Consider the following 20,457-nt stretch of genomic DNA (forward strand, 5'->3'; position numbering starts at 1 on the left):
CAGCAAGGCTTAGCTCGAGCACAAGTCCCACAGGACTGTACAAATGACCGCACATCCCTAGACAAGGAAGGCCACCAAAAGGATCTGGCCACCAGATCTCTGGTGCCAAAAATTCCTGGGTGACCTGCCAACACCGAGGAATGAACCTCGGAAATGACTCTGCTGGTCCACTTATCAGGCACAAACAGTCTGTCAGGTGGACAAGAATCAGGCCTATCAGCCTGAAATCTCTGCAACACACGTCGCAGATCTGGAGAAATAGCTGACAAGATAATACCATCCTTAAGAATACCAACAGGTTCAGCGACTCCAGGAGCATAAGGCACAAAGCTCCTGGAAAGAGCATCGGCCTTCACATTTTTTGAACCTGGTAAATACGAGACAACAAAGTCAAAATGGGAGAAAAACAATGACCAGCGGGCCTGTCTAGGATTCAGGCGTTTAGCAGACTCGAGATACATCAGATTTTTGTGATCAGTCAAGACCACCACACGATGCTTAGCACCCTCGAGCCAATGACGCCACTCCTCAAATGCCCATTTCATGGCCAACAACTCCCGATTGCCCACATCATAATTTCGCTCCGCAGGCGAAAACTTCCTAGAGAAAAAGGCGCAAGGTCTCATAACAGAGCAACCAGGGCCTCTCTGCGACAAAACGGCCCCTGCTCCAATCTCTGAAGCATCCACCTCAACCTGAAAGGAAAGCGAGACATCAGGCTGGCACAAAACAGGCGCCGAAGTAAACCGACGTTTCAACTCCTGGAAAGCCTCCACGGCAGCAGGAGCCCAATTAACCACATCGGAGCCCTTCTTGGTCATATCCGTCAAAGGTTTCACAATGCTAGAAAAGTTAGCGATAAAACGACGGTAGAAGTTAGCGAAACCCAAGAACTTCTGAAGACTCTTAACTGACGAGGGCTGAGTCCAATCAAGAATAGCTCGGACCTTGACTGGGTCCATCTCCACAGCAGAAGGGGAAAAAATGAACCCCAAAAAGGGAACCTTCTGTACACCAAAAAGACACTTTGAGCCCTTGACAAACAAAGAATTTTCACGCAAAATTTTAAAGACCATCCTGACCTGCTCCACATGCGAGTCCCAATTATCAGAAAAAACCAGAATATCATCCAGATAAACGATCAAAAATTTATCCAGATAGTTCCGGAAAATGTCATGCATAAAGGACTGAAAAACTGAAGGGGCATTAGAGAACCCAAAAGGCATCACCAAGTACTCAAAATGACCTTCAGGCGTATTGAATGCGGTTTTCCATTCATCCCCTTGCTTAATGCGCACAAGGTTGTACGCACCACGAAGGTCTATCTTGGTAAACCACTTGGCACCTTTAATCCGGGCAAACAAGTCAGACAACAGCGGCAAAGGATACTGAAATTTGACAGTGATCTTATTTAAAAGCCGATAGTCAATACAAGGCCTCAAAGATCCGTCCTTTTTAGCCACAAAAAAGAATCCCGCACCAAGAGGGGAAGAAGACGGACGGATGTGTCCTTTCTCCAGAGACTCCTTGATATATGAACGCATAGCGGTATGTTCAGGTATCGACAGATTAAACAGTCTTCCCTTAGGAAATTTACTGCCTGGAATCAAATCTATTGCACAGTCACATTCCCTATGAGGAGGCAATGCACTGGACCTGGACTCGCTAAAGACATCCTGATAATCAGACAAATACTCCGGAACTTCCGAAGGCGTAGAAGAAGCAATAGACACAGGCAGGGAATCCTCATGAATACCACGACAGCCCCAACTAGACACTGACATAGCCTTCCAGTCAAGGACTGGATTATGGGTCTGTAACCATGGCAGCCCCAAAACAACCAAATCATGCATTTTATGTAGAACGAGAAAACGTATCACCTCGCGGTGTTCAGGAGTCATGCACATGGTAACCTGTGTCCAATACTGCGGTTTATTTTCTGCTAATGGCGTAGCATCAATACCCCTAAGAGGGATAGGATTTTCTAATGGTTCAAGAATAAAACCACAGCGCTTAGCAAATGAGAGATTCATAAGACTCAGGGCAGCACCTGAATCTACAAACGCCATGACAGGATAAGATGACAGTGAGCAAATCAAAGTTACAGACAGAATAAACTTAGGATGCAAATTACCAACGGTGACAGGACTAACAACCTTAGATATATGTTTAGAGCATGCTGAGATAACATGTGTAGAATCACCACAGTAGTAGCACAAGCCATTCCGGCGTCTATGAATTTTCCTCTCATTTCTAGTCAGGATTCTATCACATTGCATCAAATCAGGTGTCCGTTCAGACAACACCATGAGGGAATTTGCGGTTTTTCTATCACATTGCATCACATCAGGTGTCTGTTCAGACAACAACATGAGGGAATTTGCGGTTTTGCGCTCCCGCAACCGCCGGTCAATTTGAATAGCCAGGGACATGGTATCATTCAGACCTGTGGGAATGGGAAAACCCACCATAACATTCTTAATGGCCTCAGAAAGGCCATTTCTAAAATTAGCGGCCAGTGCACACTCGTTCCAATGTGTCAGCACGGACCATTTCCGAAATTTTTGGCAATACACCTCAGCCTCGTCCTGGCCCTGAGACATAGCCAGCAAGGCTTTCTCTGCCTGAATCTCAAGATTGGGTTCCTCATAAAGTAAACCGAGCGCCAGAAAAAACGCATCAATATCAGCCAATGCCGGATCTCCTGGCGCCAACGAAAAAGCCCAATCTTGAGGGTCACCCCGTAAGAATGAAATAACAATTTTTACTTGTTGAGCAGAGTCTCCAGACGAACAAGGTTTCAGGGACAAAAACAATTTACAATTATTCCTGAAATTCCTAAACTTAAATCGGTCTCCTGAAAACAGTTCAGGAATCGGAATCTTGGGTTCAGACCTAGGATTTCTGGTAACATAATCTTGTATACCCTGCACACGAGCGGCAAGCTGGTCCACACTTGTAATCAAGGTCTGGACATTCATGTCTGCAGCAAGCTTAAGCCACTCTGAGGTAAAGGGGAAAAGAAAAAAAAAAAAAAAAAAAATGAGAGAGGGAAAAAAAAACTCAGAATTTTCTTTCTTATAATCCCACTTCTGCAATGCATTAAACATTTAATACTGGCCTGGCATACTGTTATGACCCCAGTGGACAGGGTCTCAGAGGAACGTGTAAGTCTGCGAGATTCAAAAATCCAGCTCATAGGGCTGTGGTAACTGGGTTGACCAAATAGCTACTCCTAACGCCAACACTAGAAGTAGCCGGGGATCATGCCTACGGTGATCGCTAGATGACTCGCGCCAGCCGGAGAATCTAACTACCCCTAGGAGAAGAAAACAAAGACCTCTCTTGCCTCCAGAGAAAGGGACCCCAAAGCAAGATACAAGCCCCCCACAAATAATAACGGTGAGGTAAGAGGAAATGACAAACACAGAAATGAACCAGGTTCAGCAAAGAGAGGCCAGCTTACTAATAGCAGAATATAGCAAGATAACTTATCTGGTCAACAAAAACCCTATAAAAATCCACGCTGGAGATTCAAGAACCCCCGAACCGTCTAACGGTCCGGGGGGAGAACACCAGCCCCCTAGAGCTTCCAGCAAAGGTCAGGATACAGATTGGAACAAGCTGGACAAAAATACCAAACAAAACAAAAGCAAAAAGCAAGGAAGCAGACTTAGCTTGAAATACAGGAACCAGGATCATAGGACAAGAGCACAACAGATTAGCTCTGATTTCAACGATGCCAGGCATTGAACTGAAGGTCCAGGGAGCTTATATAGCAACGCCCCTGAACTAACGGCCCAGGTGAGGATATAGGAAAAGACAGAAGCTCCAGAGTCAAATCACTAATGACCACTAGAGGGAGCAAAAAGCAAAATCACAACAGCCAAGCAACAAGGAGATAACAATTTTAACTTGCTGAGTGGAATCACCAGAGGAACGAGGTCTCAGAGATAGAAATAACTTACAATTATTCTTAAAATTCAGGAATGGGTATCTTTGGTTCTGACATAGGGCTATGAATAACAAAATCCTGAATACTTTGCACCCGTGCAGTAAGATGATCCACACTAGAAGTCAGAGTCTGAATATTCATGTCTGCAGCTGAGCTCAAAACCACCCAGAGTTCAAGGGGATGAAAGAAGCTAAACAGACTGCAGCAAAGGAAAAGCGGGAGGAAAAAAAAAATGTACTCAGGTCTTCTTTTTATCCCACTTCTGCGATGCATTAAAAACTTGTTGGCCTGCTATACTGTTATGATCCTTAGTGGTTGAGGATCACAAATTACTCCAGCTAAGTAACAAACATAGGACAAGCTCTAGGGAGGTGGTAAACTGGACTGACCGCAAAACTGAACCTATCCAAACACACTAGAGGTAGCCGGTGAACGTGTCTAAAAATCCTAGACGTCTCGAGCCAGCCTGAGGAACTAACTACCCCTAGAGAGAAAGAAAGACATCTCTTGCCTCCAGAGAAATAATCCCCAAAGATATAGAAGCCCCCAACATGTAATAACGGTGAGGTAAGTGGAAGGCACATACACAGGGGTGAAAACAGATTCAGCAAATGAGGCCCACTAATACTAGATAGCAGAAAATAGAAAAGGGGTCTGTGCGGTCAGTAAAAAACCCTTACAAAATATCCACACTGAGATTTCAAGAACCCCCGCACCAACTAACGGTGTGGGGGGGAGAAACTCAGTCCCCTAGAGCAACCAGCAAGCGAGGAGATCACATTTTAGCAAGCTGGACAAGAAACATGATGAATGCTGATAATCAAAAAATGAACAAACAAAAACTTAGCTTGTCTTGGAGAGACTGGGAGCAAGGTAGTCACAAGGAATCTGAAGAGCACTGAATACATTGATAGCAGGCAAGGAACTGAGTATCCAGGTGAGCTAAATAGGAAACCAACCAAGGATAACGAACCAGCTGATGCAGCCAACCTGCAGAAAGACAACACTACACAGTACCGCTTGTGACCACCAGAGGGAGCCCAAAAATAGAGTTCACAACACGCCATGTCGCTTATGGAAAAGTCCTTGATGTGCCTAAAGAGTGGAAATCCCCCACATGTGATTGCATTTTGGAAACTAGAACCCTTAAGGAATGTATCTTGATACGTTGTGAGCACCTTGAATCCCAAGGTGCTTCACAGAAGTTTATAACGTTGGGCTGTGAAAGTAAAAAAATCTAATTTTCCCCACAACATTTTTTAGCCTCAAATTTATTATTTTCACAAGGGTAAGAGGAGAAAATTATCCCAAAAATCTGTTGCGCAATTTCTCCTAAGTATGTAGATACCCCATATGTGAAGGAAAACTACTGTTTGAGTGCACAGCAAGGCTCAAAAAGGAAGGCGTGATGTCTTGAAATGCAGAATTTGATGGAATAGTCTGTGAGTGTCATGTTACAGGTGTAGTGATGATTTGACTTCATGTGTGTTTTTCAGAAACAAGCAACAGTGGATGTTGCTGAGTGAAAATTGCAAACTGCCATTGTAGAGCCCAGTACGTTGTAGTCACCAGTACATTGTAGTTGCCAGTATGTGGTAATGTCCAGCTCATGCTTCCGGAGACACGCACCTATAAATTAAGCCGGCTCCCATTGCTACAGAAATGCCAAACATGTAGACGTTAAATGTGGTTTAGGCACACTGGAGCTCAGAAGTGAGGGGGGGCATTTGGATTGGGGAGCACAGAATATTCTGCATTCCTTTTGTGGAGTGAGGAGGCATAGTGCTTTTTCAGAGCCTTTGTGCTACCAGAAACGTGAAAGCGCCCTATATATCTGTTAACACATGACAGACTTGAGTGGGGACTTGCTTTTCGGTGGATTGAGTTGAAGCATTTATTGGGAACATTTTACATAACATTTGGGATAACATTTATCCAGCACTCTACACCATCAACTTACTTTGGGTTTCCATCTAAGTATCTGAGTGGCGTGATTCAGATGAAACCCCCGAGGGATCCATTCACTATAATGAGGCAGCAGAGTTACTCTCGACTCCATCTGGCCTCTGTTCAGCGGTGTCCTTCTTTTCAGAAGTGCACTTTTATGCTATCCTAAAAAGACGGACACCGCCGGGTCACAGGTCAGACAGCGTCCACAGTGCCTCCATCTGCCTCATTATAGTGAATCTGCCGTCGGTGATTCCGTCTGAATGACGTATTACAGAGATCTACCCCAATGTAAGTGCTCAGCATAGCGCGCAGTATAAATGTGAGCCAAGCCTTACTGCAATCTTTGGGAGACAGAATGAAAAATCCGTAGCAGGTCAAAAATTACTTCTATTTATTTTTTATGCTGTTCTGGTAAAAACTCTTTTGCAGAAAAAATAATTATTTTAGCATCGCATTATTCTGAGAGATATAAACTTTTTAATTTTTTCGCTGATGGAACTTTATGGCAGTTTGTTTTTTGTGGGACAAGATTATGTTTTCACTTACACAATTTTTATTTACATTCGTATTTTTTATCACGTTTTATTCCACTTTTTGTTAGGCGGCATGATGAAAAATAATAGTTTTTTTGCCTTTTTTTTATGGTGTTCACTGAATGGGTTAACTAATGAGATAGTTCTATAGGTCAGGTAGTTCCAGAAACATAAATATCAAATGTGTGTACTTTTTTTTGCTTATTTTTATTTTCATAAAAATATTTATGTGTGGGTACAGTATATTTTTGTTTTTTTATTAGAATTTTGTGGATTTTTTTATATTTTTACTTTTACATTTAGTTCTATTATGGGACTCCCACTTTCAGCAGTCTGATTGCAGTTATAAAGGATAGCAATGCATGAGTATTGCTATGCTTTATATCCTGTCAGTGCTGCAGAGAGAAGTTTCTTAGACCATGCACTGTGCATGGTCAAGCAAACTTGCTAGTGCTTGATGACACAGATGTCATTATGACTACATCAGGTCACCATGGAAATGATTGGTCCCTCGCAATGATGTTGCAGGGGCGCCAGTCAGAGGGCAGAGGGAGCCACCTCCCTCTGCCTGCCTTCTAAATGCTGCGATCAAAAAGATGAAGAAGCCTCAGCTTCAAAGTCGTCATAAGAAGCTTCGGCTGAAGTTTGAAAAAAGTGCAAAAAGTCGACAGTAGAAGATTGGAAATGGGTGATTTGGAGATATGAGATGAAAGTCAAAAGACAAGGCTCTGATGCATGCAAATGGGTCTGGAAGAAACAAGGAAGAATGTGGCTAACGCATCAAGAACTTGAAGGAAGTTTCAAGTTTGGTGGAGGAAGCCTGATGATATGGGGTTGTTTCACAGCCAAAGGTGTTGAATACTTGACCAGGATTGATGGTGATCTCAATGTTGAGTTATATCTGAGTATCCTACAAGACAAGTTATTTTGTACATTCGAGTACTATAAGTATGGAAAGGAGGACATAGTATTCCAGCAGGACAACGACCCAAACCAAATGTCTAGATTGGCAAACAAATGTTTCAATGACAATGAAGTAGAGGTGCTGGATTCACTTCAACAGTCCACAGACCTCAATCCAACCGAACACTTGTGGGTAGAGTTGAAGAAAAAATTGTATATGCAGCGCCCCAGAGTCCTGGTCGTTGCAGTACTGTTGCTCCGCCACTAAGGGGAGTGATGGTACGTCTGATTGCACTAAAGGAGTTCACCTGACCAGGTATTGCAGACACACACTACACCTCACACTCCAGCCACCAGGGGGGGGGGTTCTATCTATTAGACCACTCCTCACACTTGGGTAAAACTGGGGGTTGGACAGAAAGTCGGAGAGAAAGGAGCTGGGAAGAGCTCGAGAGAGGACCTGTCAGAGGTGGGATCCTGGCAGAGCCCTAGTGAACAGGAAAGAATGTTACGGAGCCGTGCCTGTGCTTACAGCGGCAGTCTCCTAGAAAAGGACAAGAAGTGAGGGTTATTGTGAAGGAGTGAGAAACGGGAATACAGCGCAGAGGTGATAGGACCAGAAGGAGTCGTGCTGTAAGATCGAGGCAACATCCTTCTGAGGCACAAAGTTGGTGGCCGGAACGCCGAGAAAGTAAGAGACTCTAAGCATTACTTCAAACCACGGCAGGACAGCCAATTTTAGGTTGGCTGTCTCACTTAAACACCTAAGCAGACAACGGAGGCAGCTGTGGGAGAGGGGCGACTCTAGGGTCCCGGAAGAACACCAGGCCTACCCCGTCATATGGGTGCATCCTAACCATATCATCTGGGGGACGGAGAGAACGAACATCAGAGACAGACACAACAGTTGTGAGGACTATCCCGGGGTGCTCAGCAGGGAAGGACTACGACACACAGGCGCTAGAAGGTAGACACTGATTCCCACCTGCTAAGGGAACTCCGGATGTGCCTTTGGACCAGCCGGTCTCAGCCAGCCCTGTTAACAGTGCTCTGGATTGAGTATCTCGAAACCTTCAGTAAAGAGGTAAAGAGACTGCAACCCTGTGTCCTCGTTATTCATCGCACCCTGCACCACACATCATCACTCTCAACTTTTACTGGACGCCCCTTAGCAGGGTCACGGACCGGGTCTAGCCACCGTGACAATCCCAGAACTGAGACAGAGAGGCCCGGTACCGGGTACCCCTCGGCTCTGCGACTGTGGGGGCGCTCCATATACATACCCAAATGAGTCAACCAGTACGCACCAACTTTGGTAACGCGTAGAATAGACCAGGAATCAGATTTAGGTCAAGACATGTTTGAATCTGATAGAGAGCAAGTCCAGAAGAATTCAGGCAGTGCTGAAAGCCAAAGGTGGATTAACAAAAAAATAAAAATTAAGATATAGATTTTTAGGTGTGAAACAGTAACAATGCCGTGACATGGCAAGAATCCTTTTGTTCATCACTGTATGTACTTCATCGGTCTGGAAGTACTTCCCAACCATGATGTATATACACTGCAAATGTTGGGAAGGGGTTAATCATTTCCTTCATAGCAAAATGGATTACAAAAAAAATGCAAAAACTTTGAACAGTCCTTTGATTGTGACAAACACACTTTCTCTTACTAACACTGAGGTCATTTTTTTGTTTTTGTAAAATAATATGTTGGCTTGCTGCTTTCTAGTGCATGAAGAATTAAGAAAAAATGTGTAATTCAAATACAGCAGGACAAGTTGCTAACCCAAGTACACTATATTGGTGATTAATAACACTGGTACATCTCCTATCGTTATCTCCCTATCAAATGAATTTCTGTCTTATTCGAAGGCCACTATACTCATCTTCTTTAGTGCTGTAGTTGTACACACACTATTTGTAGTATTTGTCTATATCGCTGAGCTGTTATGTCCTCTCAATATCTTAAATCACCTTAAATTTGCTGCTGCATTCCCTACTTAGGTTTTTATATTGGCTAGGATAGTCCCTCTTAATTCACTATGCTATGCCTTGTGATGTGATGACTGAAAGGCATGATGTGAAAGCCTGCACAGCTGTTCCTGATGCCATGTGAGTCTTCTTTGACTGTTGCAATCTTTTGCAATGTGTAAAATGGTAGCAGCCTTTTTTTCGTAATTTGCGCAAATCAGATCGCAATATTGCAGGAACAAACAGATTTCTGGAAACTCAACACGAATTTAATACCCATCAAATTGATTCACACCTCTTTAGTTATTAAGCAGTGTATCACTAGTATTTAGAATTTTTTTTAAATTACTCAACTTTCCCTTAAAACTGGATTTGACAAAAGAGGGATTGGAGAGGTAGTTAGTAGTGATGAGCGAGTATACTCATTGCTCAGGTTTCTCCGTGCACGCTCGGGTGGCCTCCGAGTATTTGTGAGTGCTTGAATGCAGCTGCATTGACAAAAAATAAATCTCTGAGCACTCACAAATACTCGTATACCACCCGAGCATGCTCGGGAAAACCCGAGTAACCAGTATACTCGCTCATCACTAGTAGTTAGCAGTCATGCCAAGCATGCCATTCCCAGTCTACATTAGTGATCAGATTTTTCCAAAAACATAAATGTAAACAGAGGTCTTCTTTAAGGTAGTGTTCTGTCTGGGTCAATATTAAAAGTTAAAATATGAAACTTGCCTATTGATAGCTTGGGAAGAAATATTCAGTACAAAGAGCCTGTACAGTATATTTGTGTCCACAGCTTGATGTTAAAATTGAAACAAGATGATGAATCTTTTACACGTTCAAAGTGATTGTTCTGCATATTTCATAAATGGTTTACAGACAGAACACTGATGTTACTTTCTCTTCATTTAACTGCACCCCTCGTTCTATTTGATGCTTTAGATTAGATTGTCAGATTTACTTTCTTCTCTGACACAAGTTCAGTACGAGTGACCAGATGTTCTACTTTGGCTTCCAGCTCTTTTGTCTTTTTTAGGCAGTGGACTTTTAAATTCTTGATTTTCTCAAGGCCATCTTTGAAGTTTTTAAGAATCTTGATGGAGTAGCGAGAGACTGTTTTTTGCTGTCACAATTAGCCAAGATGTCACTGAAGTCTCCATCGAAGCTTGCAGACATGTGACATGCAATTTATTTATTTAATCAGTTCTCCCATCCTGTCTTGGGTATAGTGAAATGCTCAGCATAATACCGAAATATGCATGATCGGAATAATTCCATATATAGGATGATTCCTTTTCATCCTTTTGATTTCCATTTTGATGCCTCATATTGACAATGTATTTAATCTATCACATTCATAGGCTCTTTGGAAATATAGGCAGCACCACAATTAGTTTAGATGAGAGCCAATGTTTCACTTTTCCTTTGTACCAGTTTCCAGCTATCTCCTTTATTGTATTAGTAGACACAAAATTTAATTTACGAAAGATTTAGAACTAAGGTCATATTTTTGGATGATGAATGGTTGACTCCAAGATAAATGTAATGGAAATAATAATTTGGGTAATTATAACTGTTTTGGAACTATAAGTTCCCAACAATTTGATTGCTATATGTTCTCCCTCAAATGCAGTCAATTCAACTGTAGAAAAACTGTTATTAGAAAATAAATATTTTCTTCAATTCCTTTTGTTTAGAAGCCTGCCCTGAAAAAATGTCAATGTCAAGGTTTTCCACTGCTGCAACCTCCAGAGGTCAGCTGTAATCTATGAAGGAACTTGTTATCAAGTCAAGTGATCGACTCCTCTTCAGTGCACTACAGGGGAAATTAAGTATTAAACTGTGCCCATTGAAATAATTAATTTCTCTATTTACTACATGGATAGGCATTTTATACAGTTTGTGGAATCAGTTGACTAATCAGCTGTTGTTTTGACATGCACAAGAGATGAGTGAAAAGATTTTCTCTACTTCCAGTCTGTCATTGAATGCTGGCCTCCTGAGTGTCTCTTTCTATCATTAGACCCCATGACGTCATGATGTTGTGTCAGACCTATTGACTTGGTGGTGACCCTTATAATCACAAGAAGCGCTCAGGATGCTAGCATTCAAGTTCTGAGGAAATTCACGCTGACCTTGACACTCTACTAGAGAGTACCAAAGTGGTACGCATCTATCTTGACTTCTGTTCTGGGCTCCCCTCCCTTTCCCTATGGCCTTTCTGCCTCAATGACATCATCATCCAATGCCATCATACCTTTCCTTATGGCCACTGCTCTTTGCTGTGTTTCACGTGAAGCTTTACAAGTTGCCAAGGGTGCCTCAATGAAGTCATCATACAAAGCCTTTTAAGATCCACTTTGACACATCTAAGTTATCTGATTATTAATTCAGTGTACTGTTGTGTTCAGTTGCTGTGTGTTCAGTTCCTGAGATGCATCTTCATTGCAAACTTTTGTGAAAACCTGTTGGTTAACCCGTCATTTGCTGTAAGCATTACAAACTGTTATTTGAGTTTGTTTGCCTTATGCTGTAAACTGCAGTGAATTCAACAATTCCCATCTACTGTTTTTGTGACCTTATGGTTAACCAATTGTTTATTGTAACATTGCAAACTGTTACTAGAGACTGTACACACTACATATTTTATTTTGCTGTAGATTCTACAACTTGAATCTCCTACTTCTCACTCCTCTTGGTTTTCCCATTGCTTGATATAGCATTATGAACAACTTTTCAGAGACTATTTACTATATTCAAGCACCATGTGCCTTGCCAACCTGCTGTGCCAACACCCTGGCTTCATGTGTTCACCCCGACCTATGGCATTGTAAATGTACCTCACGTGGTGTACTCTAACCTACAAACCAGGATAGTGCAAATCGTTTTGCTCTTCTCCAGCATATAGAGTTTGTGAAATCTGCCTGCTATTCATCATTGGCTCACTTATCATCTACAGATGCTCTCAGTTTATCTCGTGCTAAAGCAGCATCACATAATATCAATGTGTGGAGATATAAACTCAATAGTCTCGCTCAATACGAGACGGCATGAGTGGATATCATCTGCATGAGCTCAGAATGGAAGTATAGGCAACAACTCCAGCTCAGGTTTATCAACAACAAGGTGATCCTGATGAACACCAAGATCGAGTTCTGCATTCCGTCATCTATTTCATCGGTGTGGTGAGAGGCAGATATGCACTATAGGTGCATACTTTATATATTATATACCTTTATTTTCTTTACTCACAGTGCAGTCTTTTGTGGAATTATCATTTGTATGTGCAGATTTATAGCTGACAATAAGCTATTTTGACATAATGTTCTTCAGATACTATCTATTGGCAATGGGTAAAAACTTTGATGTAACATTCTTTCTCTTTCTCTATATATAATATATACAGTGGGGAAAATAAGTATTTGATACATTGTCGATTTTACAAGTTTTCCCACCTACAAAGAATGGAAAGGGCTGTAACTTGTATTGTACACTTCAACTGTGAGAGACAGAATCTAAGAAGAAAAAACAGAAAATCACATTGTATGATTTTTACATAGTTCATTTGCATTTTATTGCATGAAATAAGTATTTGATACAATGAAAAAATAGAAATTAATTTTTGGTACAGAAACCTTTGTTTGCAATTACAGAGGTCAGATGTTTCTTGTAATTCTTGACCAAGTTTGCACACGTTGCAGTAGGGATTTTGGCCCCCTCCTCTATACAGATCTTCTACAGATTTTTCAGGTTTAGTGCCTGTCACTTTGTAACTTTGAGTTTCAGCTCCCTCCAAAGATTTTCTATTGGGTTCAGGTCTGGAGACTGGCTAGGCCACTCCGGGACCTTGAAATGCTTCTTACAGAGCCACTCCTTAATTCCCCTGGCTTTGTGTTTCTGGTCATTGTCATGCTGAATAGCCAGCCACAATGCATCTTCAATGCTCTTACTGATCGAAGGAGGTTGTTGGTCAAAATCTTGTGATACATGACCCCATCCATTCTCCCTTCAGTATGGTGCAGTTGCCTGTCCCCTTGGCAGAAAAGAACTCACAAAGTATGATGTTTCCCCCACCTTGCTTGATGGTTAGGATGGTGTTCTTGGATTTGTACTCATCTTTCTTCTTCCAAACACGGCAATTAGAGTTGATACCAAAAAGTTCTATTTTGATCTCATGTGACCACAAGACCTTCTCCCATGCCTCTTCTGGTTTCTAAATATGGTCATTGGAGAACTTAGAATGGGCGTGGACATGTCCTGGCGTGTGCAGGAGGACTTGCGTGCCCTGCAGGATTTTAATCCATGATGGTGTAGTGTGTTACTACCGGTAATGTTTTAGACTGTGGCCCCATCTCTCTTCAAGTCATAGACCAGGTCCTCCCATGTAATTCTGGGCTGATTCCTGACCTTTCTCAGAATCATGCTTAGCCCACGAAGCGAGCTCTAGACGGAGGAAGATTGACAGTCATCATGTGTTTCTTCCATTTTCTAATAATTGTGCCAACAGTTGTTGCCTACTCACCAGGCTGCTTTCCCTTTGTCCTGTAGCATATTCCACCCTTGTGCAGGTCTACAATTTTGTCCCTGGTGACCTTAGACAGCATTTTGGTCTTGGCCATGGTGGAGAGGTTGGAGTATGATTGAGTGTGTGAACAAGATATCTTTTATACAGATAAGAGTTCAAACAGGTGAAATTAATACAGGTAATGAGTGCAGAGTAGGAGGGCTTCTCAATAAAATAAAGTTGAGGTGTAAGGTTCAATACCTTATTAATATATACAGTATATGTATGTATACCGAGACCCAGATTCCAGTGATGTGTCACTTATTGGGCTGTTTGCTGCTGTTTTGATAAAATAACAGTTTTTTTCTGCTGCACATCTACCAGTTCTATGAATGCTGAGCCCTGTACAACTCCATCCACACCCTGATAGGCAGCTTTTTGTGTACCCTGTCTATCGACAGAAATCTGCCAGCGGGGTTATACAGAGCTCATGAATATGAGGACCACCTGGTAGCAGGCTTACTAGTCCTTTAATGAGAATCTCCTGTTGATAAAAAAGTGATTTTATCAAAACTACAGAAAGCAACCCAGAACGTGACACATTGCTGTTTTCTTGCCCTTATATTACGCGGCCCTCAGATTAGATGATAAAAACCTGGGGACAGATTCCCTTTAATGTAGTAAATGAGTTTGTCATCAATTATTTACATTAGTGATGTGACATGGTTCTGTCTATCAGACATTAAAACTATTGTGTTGAAATGTCCTATCTCTTACCAAATATCGCTTTGAATTTAATGAAGAGGTTTAGCCATTAGTGATGTTTTTCCATAGAGGAATTAGAAAAACTTTTAGGACTTCACTGTCTCAAAGTTCATGAGTATAGAAATTATGCCAAGTTCCATTCCTATGGTGCACATAGACATTAGACTTTAGTTCATGAAAATTAATGCTATTAACTGAAATGATTGTTTTTCAGGTAAGGCTAAAGAATAAAGTAGCATTTTAGCCATCCGATCACAGACCTTCATCATCTGAAGTGAAGTTGACAGTGTTTGTTTTTTCGGGTCTGAAGTCAGACAAACTATCTATGACTCACGAACGATATGTTGGTGAAAGAATATTCCCATAAAGATCATTAATTCATTGCCTTGTGTCATTGAGCGTGTATGGCCATGGGCTCTGAATCTGATATGTAGCTGCATCTGTGTAACTATCGTTCACTAGACGATTGCTTATTCAATGGTTGCTCAACCATCAATCTACTTTTATCTAATGTGTAAGGCAACCCTTAGGGAAAAAGTATGTGCTGTGCTATGGTGCGTTGGAGTATTGTGAGTTTCAAAGCAGCATCTTTTTGTCATAGTGGAGGATCTATGGGAAGCCATTTTGAACTCATAAAAATGATCTTCTTTACTTCCTCAGAAGTTCCTAGTCAGGGTTGCAATTACTAAGAATGGAGTTTCTTCTTAACTAATACCTCAATGTCCAAATTAAATTGTGACCCTGATTAAAAATTCTGCAAATCGATTCACAGGACTCAGTCCATCGGCCGGGCCTGTAATTTGTGTCAATATGTTATATACCTTTTCTGGGTCTAGGCTCTGCTCCCTTCACCCCGGTCTGCTAAATTCACTGGTGCTCAAAGTCGGTCTTTACAAGCAGGACGACATGCTCTCATGTGATAATCTAACTAGACCAATATAAGGCCTACCAAAACACACACCTGTGTCTTTGTATTATGACTTGTACTGTTCTTGAGTACTGTCTGCCTACTGCTTCCACTACCTCTGTTACCTGTGTTCCGATCTTCTGTCGGCCTGCAGCCTCCAGTGCCTTATCAGGGTTGCAATTACTAAGATGGGAGTTTCTTCTTAACTATTAGTTCAATGTCCAAATTAAATTGTGATCCTGATTAGAATTTCTGCAAATCGATTCACAGGACTCAGTCCATCGACCGGGCCTGTAATTTGCAGCAATATGTTGCATACCTTTTCCGTTTTCCAGGTCTAGGCCCTGTTCCCTTTACAATTAGGATGACATGCTCTCAGGTGATCATGTATCTACACCTATATAAGGCCTGTGTCTTTGTATTAAGACTTTTAGTGTTCTAGAGTTCTGTCTGCCAACTGCTTCCACTACCTCTGTTGTCTGTTTTCCAGTCTTCTGTCTGCCTGCAGTCTCCAGTGCTTCTTCTACCTACTTCCTAGTTCTCCAGTGCTTCTACTACCAGTATCCCTTGTGCCTCATCTGCCTGTTGCACCGATGCACGTAGTGTGCCTACCTGGACCTTAGGATTGAGTAACAACCCTGCCGGCATCACTGCATGGCCTTCCATCGCCCACCTGCCTGTTACATCAACTCACTCTCTCAGTGCCATGCTGTGAGATCTGCCTGCTGCCGGCTCCATGCCGTGTGCTCCATGGCCACTTACTCTGTGTACACTTCCTGGCTGTGTGCATAGGGGGCGGCGCCAGCAACTCCAGATTCCTATTGAGACTGTGTGCACCTCCCTAAAGTGTCCCTGGCAATAGCCTAGAGGCCTCTGATACTTAAGGCATCCTCACCCATTGGGGGTGCCTGAGCAAACTATTTCCCTCAGTTAGCACTTGCTACTGAGCTGCCAGGTCGTGTCTGTTTCCTGTCTCTGATGGCTGCAATATGCAGGCCTTTATCTGTGTTCTGTTTTTGTCTCTGTGTATGCCACCCAGTGGGGCGTTGTACCCTGGTCTGAATCTGTGTTCCGTTACTTCTGTGTCTGAACTCTGGTCTATGTCCGTTCCTGTTCCTTCTTTGTTTATTTACCATTCTCACTCTGCTGTGTTTATCTCTGTGTTACCTCTCTGCTCTGCTTGCCACTATCAGTGGCTCTGCATCTCTCTGCTCTGTTCGTCACTACCAGTGGCTCTGTGCTTCTCTGCTTTGCTCACCACAACCTGTGGCTCTGCACCCTCTGGCTCTTGGTGTTGCCTCCAGCATCTCCGCTCTTGGCTCTGCCTCTGGCATCTCTGCTCTTTGCTTCGCCTCCGGCGTCTCTGCTCTTGGCTCCGCCTCCAGTGTCTCCACTCTTGGCTCCACCTCCAGCATCTCCGCTCTTGGATCCACCTCCAGTGTCTCTGCTCTTGGCTCCGCCTCCAGCATCTCCGCTCTTGGCTCCGTCTCCGCTCTTAGCTCCACCTCCTCCTCTGCCTTCTCCTTCCCTGCTCTTATTTCTGCCTTCTCCTTCTCTGCTCTTATCTCTGCCTTTTCCTTCTCTGCTCTTAGCTCTGCCTTTTCCTTCTCTGCTCTTAGCTCTGCTTTTTCCTTCTCTGCTCTTAGCTCTGCCTTCTCCTTCTCTGCTCTTAGCTCTGCCTTCTCCTTGTCTGCTCTTAGCTCTGCCTTCTCCTTCTCTGCTCTTAGCTCTGCCTTCTCCTTCTCTGCTCTTAGCTCTGCCTTCTCCATCTCTGCTCTTATTTCTGCCTTCTCCTTCTCTGCTCTTATCTCTGCCTTTTCCTTCTCTGCTCTTAGCTCTGCCTTTTCCTTCTCTGCTCTTAGCTCTGCTTTTTCCTTCTCTGCTTTTAGCTCTGCCTTCTCCTTCTCTGCTCTTAGCTCTGCCTTCTCCTTCTCTGCTCTTAGCTCTGCCTTCTCCTTCTCTGCTCTTAGCTCCGTATTTCTCCTTCTCTGCTCTTAGCTTCACCTCCTGCTCTTACTCTGCCTCCTGTGATTCTGCTTTGCATCCGCTCTTGCTCTACCTCTGTTCAGCAATTTGCCATACAGGTCTCAACCTGTTTCTTTATATTCACCAGTCTGAACAGGTTCTTACCTGTGTCCATATACTCTCCAGTCTGAACAAGTTCTTACCTGTTTCCAAACACCTGCCTGTATACCAGTTCCTACCAGAGTGCCAGCCGTGCCCGCCTGTCTGCCAGAGTTCCAGCCATGCCCATCTGCCTGCCTGTATCTCCGTCAAGCCAGTCTGCTCGTCAGGGCCTCTGCCGTATCCATCCGTCAGCCAGTGTCACTGTTGTGCCTGCCTGTGTCTAGCCCCTGGTGGGATCAGCATCCACAGTCAGACTCCACCCTGGAGTGGTACCTGGTAGCTACCTACTGCACAAGTCTGACCTCATCATCGGAGGCTCCAGCGAACACCTAAGAAGCTACTTAGTTACGCCCCTATATTATAACTGGAGAAAAACGAGTTACACTAGGTATAAATAAAGTGAAAAAAAGTTCAAATTTTATTAGAAATACACATAGCATAAACTAAACATTAGACATAAATGGAGTACAATGGTACATGTGCAAAGATAGTACATAAAAGTAACCAGAAAGCCCTCCAATAACCCAAGTGTTATGGTTCTCAATGGCAAGAGAACATAGCCCAGCAAACATAAGTACTAGCTCTTGGAAGGATGGAAACTAAACTGACCATGAACTAAACCTGCCGCACAACTAACAGTAGCCGGGTAGCGTTGCCTACGTTTTTTATCCCTAGACGCCCAGCGCCGGCCGGAGGACTAACTAATCCTGGCAGAGGAAAATATAGTCCTGGCTCACCTCTAGAGAAATTTCCCCGATAGGCAGACAGAGGCCCCCACATATATTGGCGGTGATTTTAGATGAAATGACAAACGTAGTATGAAAATAGGTTTAGCAAAATTGAGGTCCGCTTACTAGATAGCAGGAAGACAGAAAGGGCACTTTCATGGTCAGCTGAAAACCCTATCAAAATACCATCCTGAAATTACTTTAAGACTCTAGTATTAACTCATAACATCAGAGTGGCAATTTCAGATCACAAGAGCTTTCCAGACACAGAAACGAAACTACAGCTGTGAACTGGAACAAAATGCAAAAACAAACGAGGACTAAAGTCCAACTTAGCTGGGAGTTGTCTAGCAGCAGGAACATGCACAGAAAGGCTTCTGATTACAATGTTGACCGGCATGGAAGTGACAGAGGAGCAAGGTTAAATAGCGACTCCCACATCCTGATGGAAACAGGTGAACAGAGGGGATGATGCACACCAGTTCAATTCCACCAGTGGCCACCGGGGGAGCCCAAAATCCAATTTCACAACAGTACCCCCCCCTCAAGGAGGGGGCACCGAACCCTCACCAGAACCACCAGGGCGATCAGGATGAGCCCTATGAAAGGCACGGACCAGATCGGAGGCATGAACATCAGAGGCAGTCACCCAAGAATTATCCTCCTGACCGTATCCCTTCCATTTGACCAGATACTGGAGTTTCTGTCTGGAAACACGGGAGTCCAAGATTTTTTCCACAACGTACTCCAACTCGCCCTCAACCAACACCGGAGCAGGAGGCTCAACGGAAGGCACAACCGGTACCTCATACCTGCGCAACAATGACCGATGAAAAACATTATGAATAGAAAAAGATGCAGGGAGGTCCAAACGGAAGGACACAGGGTTAAGAATCTCCAATATCTTGTACGGGCCGATGAACCGAGGCTTAAACTTAGGAGAAGAAACCCTCATAGGGACAAAACGAGAAGACAACCACACCAAGTCCCCAACACAAAGCCGAGGACCAACCCGACGCCGGCGGTTGGCAAAAAGCTGAGTCTTCTCCTGGGACAACTTCAAATTGTCCACTACCTGCCCCCAAATCTGATGCAACCTCTCCACCACAGCATCCACTCCAGGACAATCCGAAGATTCCACCTGACCAGAAGAAAATCGAGGATGAAACCCCGAATTACAGAAAAAAGGAGACACCAAGGTGGCAGAGCTGGCCCGATTATTGAGGGCAAACTCCGCTAAAGGCAAAAAAGCAACCCAATCATCCTGATCTGCAGACACAAAACACCTCAAATATGTCTCCAAGGTCTGATTCGTCCGCTCGGTCTGGCCATTAGTCTGAGGATGGAAAGCAGACGAGAAAGACAAATCTATGCCCATCCTAGCACAGAATGCTCGCCAAAATCTAGACACGAACTGGGTTCCTCTGTCAGAAACGATATTCTCCGGAATACCATGCAAACGGACCACATTTTGAAAAAACAGAGGAACCAACTCGGAAGAAGAAGGCAACTTAGGCAGGGGAACCAAATGGACCATCTTAGAGAAACGGTCACACACCACCCAGATGACAGACATCTTCTGAGAAACAGGAAGATCCGAAATAAAATCCATCGAGATGTGCGTCCAGGGCCTCTTCGGGATAGGCAAGGGCAACAACAATCCACTAGCCCGAGAACAACAAGGCTTGGCCCGAGCACAAACGTCACAAGACTGCACAAAGCCTCGCACATCTCGAGACAGGGAAGGCCACCAGAAGGACCTTGCCACCAAATCCCTGGTACCAAAGATTCCAGGATGACCTGTCAACGCAGAAGAATGAACCTCAGAAATGACTTTACTGGTCCAATCATCAGGAACAAACAGTCTACCAGGTGGGCAACGATCAGGTCTATCCGCCTGAAACTCCTGCAAGGCCCGCCGCAGGTCTGGAGAAACGGCAGACAATATCACTCCATCCTTAAGGATACCTGTAGGTTCAGAGTTACCAGGGGAGTCAGGCTCAAAACTCCTAGAAAGGGCATCCGCCTTAACATTCTTAGAACCCGGCAGGTAGGACACCACAAAATTAAACCGAGAGAAAAACAACGACCAGCGCGCCTGTCTAGGATTCA

This window comes from Ranitomeya variabilis, chromosome 8, assembly GCF_051348905.1.
Source record: "Ranitomeya variabilis isolate aRanVar5 chromosome 8, aRanVar5.hap1, whole genome shotgun sequence".
NCBI classification, from domain to species: Eukaryota; Metazoa; Chordata; class Amphibia; order Anura; family Dendrobatidae; genus Ranitomeya; species Ranitomeya variabilis.